The sequence below is a fragment of the Lontra canadensis genome, unplaced genomic scaffold (genome assembly GCF_010015895.1).
Source record: "Lontra canadensis isolate GAN:19392208 unplaced genomic scaffold, GSC_riverotter_1.0 scaffold13, whole genome shotgun sequence".
In the NCBI taxonomy this organism is placed as follows: domain Eukaryota; kingdom Metazoa; phylum Chordata; class Mammalia; order Carnivora; family Mustelidae; genus Lontra; species Lontra canadensis.
In genome coordinates, this window is record NW_022631007.1 from 27,440,744 (window position 1) to 27,447,151 (window position 6,408).

General features: G+C 46.4%; 1 pseudogene; it reads left to right on the forward strand.

Moving 5' to 3' along the window:
- Positions 1-4,473: 4,473 nt before the first annotated feature.
- On the forward strand, positions 4,474-5,838 carry LOC116867617 (annotated as a pseudogene).
- The last annotated feature ends 570 nt before the right edge of the window (positions 5,839-6,408 follow it).

Below are 6,408 nucleotides of genomic sequence, written 5' to 3' on the forward strand. Positions count from 1 at the left end.
CTTCGGTATTCCACGCCACCTCCCAGGTTAGGCCCTTTTCTCCTTGATGCTTACCCTGAGCTCTTCCACCCACAGTGAGTTCTCTCGCAAGGACAGAGGGGAGACGGGAACACTCTGAGCTGTGCAGAGGCCAATACTCTATGCAAACGTGAGGCGGGATTCTTCTCAGTATGTTTGTCCTAAGATGCTCCAGCTTTCACTTGAGGTGAAATGTCGTTTCCGGCTCCCCACATAAATATGGAAGTTCGTTTCAAAGGTTTGGTGAGGGAAAATGAAAGCCTTAGGTTTGTTACAAACATATTGTCTTCTGTAAAGCTATCAAGGATGAAAGGTAGAATTACAGTTTCAGCAGAAGATTTGTTCAGGGCTTCCCACAAAGTTCATGCTCTTGAACCTGGGGGTGGGGGGTCATGATGCTGTAGGGCATTGTGATTAGGGTATAGATGTTGGTTTTATTTTTTTTAAAAGATTTTATTTATTTATTTGACAGAGGGAGAGAGATCACAAGTAGGCAGAGCAGCAGGCAGAGAGAGGAGGGGAAGCTGGCTCCCTGCTGAGGCAGAGACCCCGACGTGGGGCTCGATCCCAGGACCCTGAGATCATGACCCGAGCTGAAGGCAGAGGCTTAACCCACGGGGCCACCCAGGCACCCTGGTTTTTTTTGTTTTTTTTTTTTGTTTTTAAATAAAGATTTTATTCGTTTGTCAGATAGAGAATGCACAAGCAGGGGGAGTGGCAGGCAGAGGGGGAGGGAAAAGCAGGCTCCCTGCTGAATAAGGAGCCTGATGTGGGGCTCAATCCCAGGACCCTGGGATCATGACCTGAGCCAAAAGCAGAGGCTTTAACCAACTGAGCCACCCAGGCGCCCGTGATCTTCACTAGTTCTTCAACCTTAAACAAACTACTTAGCCTTTCTGATTCTTGTCAGATGGGCATAATGACACCAGACCTTCCCACCCCCAGTTTAACCTTCCCAGTGGCACACTAGGAAGAAGACAAAAGGGACAGTGAGATTTGTAATAAGCCATTTCAAGAGTAGTGAGAGCATGGTAGTACCAGGATGATGGTTCTAGAAGCCACCAGAGCTATAGCAGCAGGAGAATGATTAGAGATGGTATAACATGAATCTAGAATAGGAATTAAGGGAACAGCTGAAGATTGGGGCCAGATGGAAGTGGGGAGTAAATGGGAGAGGATGATAAGGGAAATGGGAAGCTGGGATGGTGGCACCGATAGATTTGCCTCTCCCGGGGCGGCAGGAGGGCCAACCATCCACAGAAAAGAAGAAGAGAAGGATTCCATTCTCTCCCTCTAAGTTGGAAGGTGTATTGCAAGGGAAGAGAGACCGCTCAAAGGAAAACCTCTGTGCAGTCTGGAGCCCAGCATGGATTTTGGTTCACAGTTACAGTCACTCAAACCACCACATCATAGAAAGTAAGAAGTTTGATGAGAACTTCAGATCTGAAAGGAATTGAAATTATCTCAGAGAATGTATAAGAGGAGGGGCACCTGGGTGGCTCAGTCGTTAAGCATCTGCCTTTGGCTCAGGTCATGATCCCAGGGTCTTGGGATCAAGCCCCACATCGGGCTCCCTGCTTGATGTGGGCTTCACTCTCTCCCACTCCCCCTGCTTGTGTTCCCTCTCTTGTTGTGTCTCTCTCTGTCAGATAAATAAATAAGATCTTAAAAAAGAGAGAGAGAGAGAATGTATAAGAGGAAAAGGGCCAGGCCAATAAAAGCACTTTGTGGTGATATGGCTGCCTATGTAGAAAGCCAAAGGGGCTATTCCCTCTCCCTCCCTCTCAAGCCCTGCATGGGTGTGCTGTGGCTCCACTCAGTTAGAAGCCCCTGGGATACGTTCACAGGCCCAGCAAAAGCCATGACAGTGACGGAGGCCTGTGTCAGAAAGTGCGAGGCTGGGGATTGTCGGGCAGACACTTTTCTTCAGCTCTTTTCAATTCAGTTCAAGCCACTCTGTGTTAGGCACTGGGACACAAAGTTGAGTAAGATTGCCCCTGCCTTCCACGAAATTCTAGACCAAAGGAAATTAGGCATGCCAGCAAATCCATATGGAAAGAGAGCTTAGAAATGGCTTGGCGGGGGGCATGCTGGGGAGGAGGTCAAGCACAGTAAAAAAAAAAAATGTGTTGGCTATGGAGATCACTAACCCACATACAGATCTTTAGTAAACAGTCTTTAGTTAAGGATTTTATTATGGAGATTGTCAAACATGCAAAAGTTGAGTGAATATTATACTGAACCCTCATGTACTCGTCACAGAGCTTCAACAATGTGGCCAGTCTTGTTGAATCTAGAGCATCCAGCCCTCAACTTCTCCCTCTATCCCTCTCCTTCTGGATTCTTTTAGAGCAAATCCCAAGCATAATTTCATGTAGAAATACTTCAGTATGTTACCTCCAAGAGATTAACACTCATGTGTACACACCCTCTCTCTCTCTGTAAACTAAATTTACAAATATTGTGACGCCAAAGGGAGTTTTATGTAAACAATCCAAGAATCTTTCACAATAAAAGCAAGACTGGCATTGTTATGCGCAGAGCCACAAGAGCCAGAAACAAGTACACACGCGTGTGCACATATGCACACGCAGCTGGGCCAGTAGTGCCCACACAAACAACTGCTGTAAAGTTGGAGAAGGCGGTGAGGGATGGAACTTCAGAAAGGAGGTAGAAAATGCAGATCGTTTTCAGGTTGAAGATAAGAAACGGGTAAACAAAGTTGGTGGGAGCAAATGAGTAAACAAGAGGCACAGGCAGAAGCCACCAGGGAAAATTAGTCCTCGATAAGGAAAAGAATATAGAAAACACAGAAAAATAGCTACTTCTGAAGTTACTCAAAGGAATAATGGGGTGACAGGCTTGCGTTAGATGGAATCCAAGTCTGAGGAGGATATGGCTGGCTTTGGGTGCCTATTGTGTTTTCAAGTGAGTGTCTGGATGTCACTGGAGTGACCATCCCCTTCAAACAGATCAGATGAGTTCAAGCCCCCATCCTCCCCCACATGGATGCTCAAAGCCCTGCCACAATGTCTGTGAATCTCCAGGGGGTTATTATGGTCACCTCTGACTTCCAGTGAATTTGCTATCCCTGAGTCGCGCCATCCTGATCTCATCTTGGGATTCAGCCCTTTTCCATAATTTTCCCAAAAGCCTACTGCAGAGGGTGATTAGCTTACCAAAGATTTAGCAGAGTTTATATCACAGGAACCAGAAAACCTGCAGTAGAATATTAGATTTCCCAGATTTTATGTGTATGACCTTCTATTACTTCCCACTCCCTCCAGCCCACGATTTTGTTCATTGCTCATTGTACCCCTGGCAAGCTTCTATTCCTCCCACCATCTTGCTGATGGCTTCCCCTCTCCCACCCCCCGTTCCTCACTCTCCTACTCTTCCCTTCCTCCTGATTTCTGTTCAGTTCCACGTCAACAATTAGTACTTCTCATGTTGCCCTGATTCCTGGAAAACACATCCTGTGGGAGTCACCTTATCCCCAAATAATCGCCCTGCTCCCACCAAGTCTCACATCAACTGTCAGGATGTCAACGTTTTCATCCAAATATGAAGGAATGGCTGAGCAATTGATTGATTAATTAATTCATTAGAAAGACTGAAGTGACTGAGAACTTGAGCCAGAAAAATGAGCCAAAGGAAAAAGTGGAGAACTTCCAAAGGAAATGTTGAAGGACTGAAAGAAAAACACATGAAATTAGGGTGAACAGAGCTTCAGCTAAAAATATAGAATCCACTTAGAATTTTGAACCTGCTTTTGCATACAGTATTTCATGAACTCTTCACAAGAATCACAAGATGGTAGCTGTCATTATCCCATTTTGCAGATGACAAACATGAGCCTCAGGGAAGTTAATAGATTCCAAGGTTTTGTAGTTTAAGTGGAGGAATTTCTCTGGGAATCTCTTAATCCCAAACTACAGCTGTCTCTGTGACCCCATGAGAACACAGGCTGGAACTAACGCTTAGGAGTCTCCAAACAGAGAGGATCTGGATGTGATTCTGACTTTAAAAATAGAGCTGCATTTGGAGAAAGAAATCTGTGTGAACAGACTGGTTTAGGACTAATCAAATCCCTCAATAGGGGAAGAGCCATTCAAGTTCAGATTTTCAGGTTTTTGTTTAAAAGACACAATGTGGAAGTTTGAAAGATCATAGAAGCAAACCAGGTTGGGAGAAAATAAATAATTTATAGATATGAACTCCCAAAAGAAAAAAGAAAACCAAAAAAAAAAAAAAGAGAGAGAGAGAAAGAGAAAGTGTCCACAGTCTTTAGTTAAGGACTGGACGCCTCCCTTGTGCACAGTGAAGGCATGAGGCTGGAGGAGATGCCCATGAGGCATCTTGGGAAAGGAGCCAGGGCAGTGGATAAACGACAGTGAGACACATAACAAAGATGTGAATGTTTTCTACAAGGGCTTTTCAAATCAAGCGAAATAATTGCAAGAGCAGTGGCCTGAGCCTGAGTCCTGGCCTCTCATTTTACTCCCTGAACAGCAGAGCTTCACCACCCACTCCCCCTTCTCCTCCAACTATCAGTCCCTGGGTTCCATGCAGTCACTCAGCCACCAGGTCTGGCTGGCCAGCGTCTATGCAGGCACCCAAGGGCTGAAGCTCCCAGATCTCTCCATATCCCTCTCCACCAGCTTCTAAGGGCCTGGCCACCAGGATAGCTAGAGGTCTGGCAGGCATAGGGGGCATCCAGGTAAGAAGGAGATCATGCAAGACCTGAATGACTGCCTGGCCTCCTACTTGGAGATAGTGAGGAGCCTAGAGGGTGATAATCAGAGACCAGAGATCAAAATCTGGAAACACTTAGAGAAGGTCAGACACTGGGGGCATTACGTCAAGACCACCAAGAGCTAAGGGCTCAGATCTTTGAAAATTCTGTGGCCAATGCCACAGACAGTGACGACTTCAGAGTCAACTATGAGATGGAGCTGACCATTCACCAGTCTGTGAATGACATCCATAGACTCTGCAAGGTCACTGATGACACCAATGTCACTCGGCTGCAGCTGGAGACAGAGGTCGAGGCCCTCAAGGAGGAGGTGCTCTTCATGTAGAACCATGAGGAGGAAGTAAAGGGTCTACAAAACCAAACTGCCAACTCTGGGTTGATGGTGGAGTTGGATGCCCCAAACCTCCGGACCTCAAGATCACAGCAGACATTGGGCCCAGTATGATGAGCTGCCTCAGAAGAAGCAAGAGGAGCTGGACAAGTACTGGTCCCGGCAGACTGAAGACAGCACCACAGTGGTCACCTCGAAGATCGCTGAGATAGGAGCAGCTGAGATGACCCTCACGGAGCTGAAACATACGGCCCAGTCAACCTGGACTTGATGAGAAAACTGAAGGCCAGCTTGGAGAACAGCCTGCAGGAGTTGGGGGCCCTCTACACGATGTAGATGGAGCAGCTCAACGGGTCCTGCTGCACATGGAGTCAGAGCTGTCCCAGACCCGGGAATAGGCACAGTGCCAGACCCAGGAGTACCAGGCCCTGCTGAAAATCAAGGTCAGGCTGGACACTGAGATCACCACCCACCATTGCTTACTGGCAGATGGGGAGGGTTTCTGTCTTGCTGTTACTCTGGACAGCAACAACTCCTTACAAACCATGCAGAAGGCCGGCACCTGCAGGATTGAGGACAGCGACGTGGTACCTGAGACCAATGATACTAAAATTCTGAGACATTGATGCAGCAGAAACAGGGTACCCTTTGGGGAGCAGGAAGTCAATAAAAAGTTCAGAGGTAGATAAATAGATAAATAGATAGATAGATAGATAGATAGATGCAAAAGCATGTTTTGAACAACCTGTAGGCCCACTTCATGAACAGGCATACCACAGGCCTCAGGCCCACATTTGCTCTGGTAGTTTTCAACCCTGCGGGGCTCGATCATACCACTGTTATAATTACCAAGGACCTGTGAGAAAAGAAAAGAGGAAGATGGCACATAAATGTTCCTCGTGAACAAGTTTCAGGATAGTTTGGGGAAAAAATGCAAGTGAATTGAGTCACCATAGGGTTGCTAAAATCAAGAAACTGTCCAAATTAGCCAGGACCATATCTATTAAAACAGCAATTTATTATAAATAAAATTATCAGGTCAGTGATACAGGTCCAGAAAACTTTTTTTTTTTTTTTTTTAGGGTCCATCAATTACTCAAGTTTAAATGTCATTACATTAGAGAGAAGGATATTTCCTGCCAATGCTAGCCATTTGAATTTCGTAGGACTCAGAGTCTTAGAAGCAAAAATGCCAGAGATTGGGGTACCTGGGTGGCTCAGTCGGTTAAGTGTTTGCCTTCAGCTCAGGTCATGATCCAGGGTCCTGGGATTGAGCCCCACATCGGGCTCCCTGCTCAGCGGG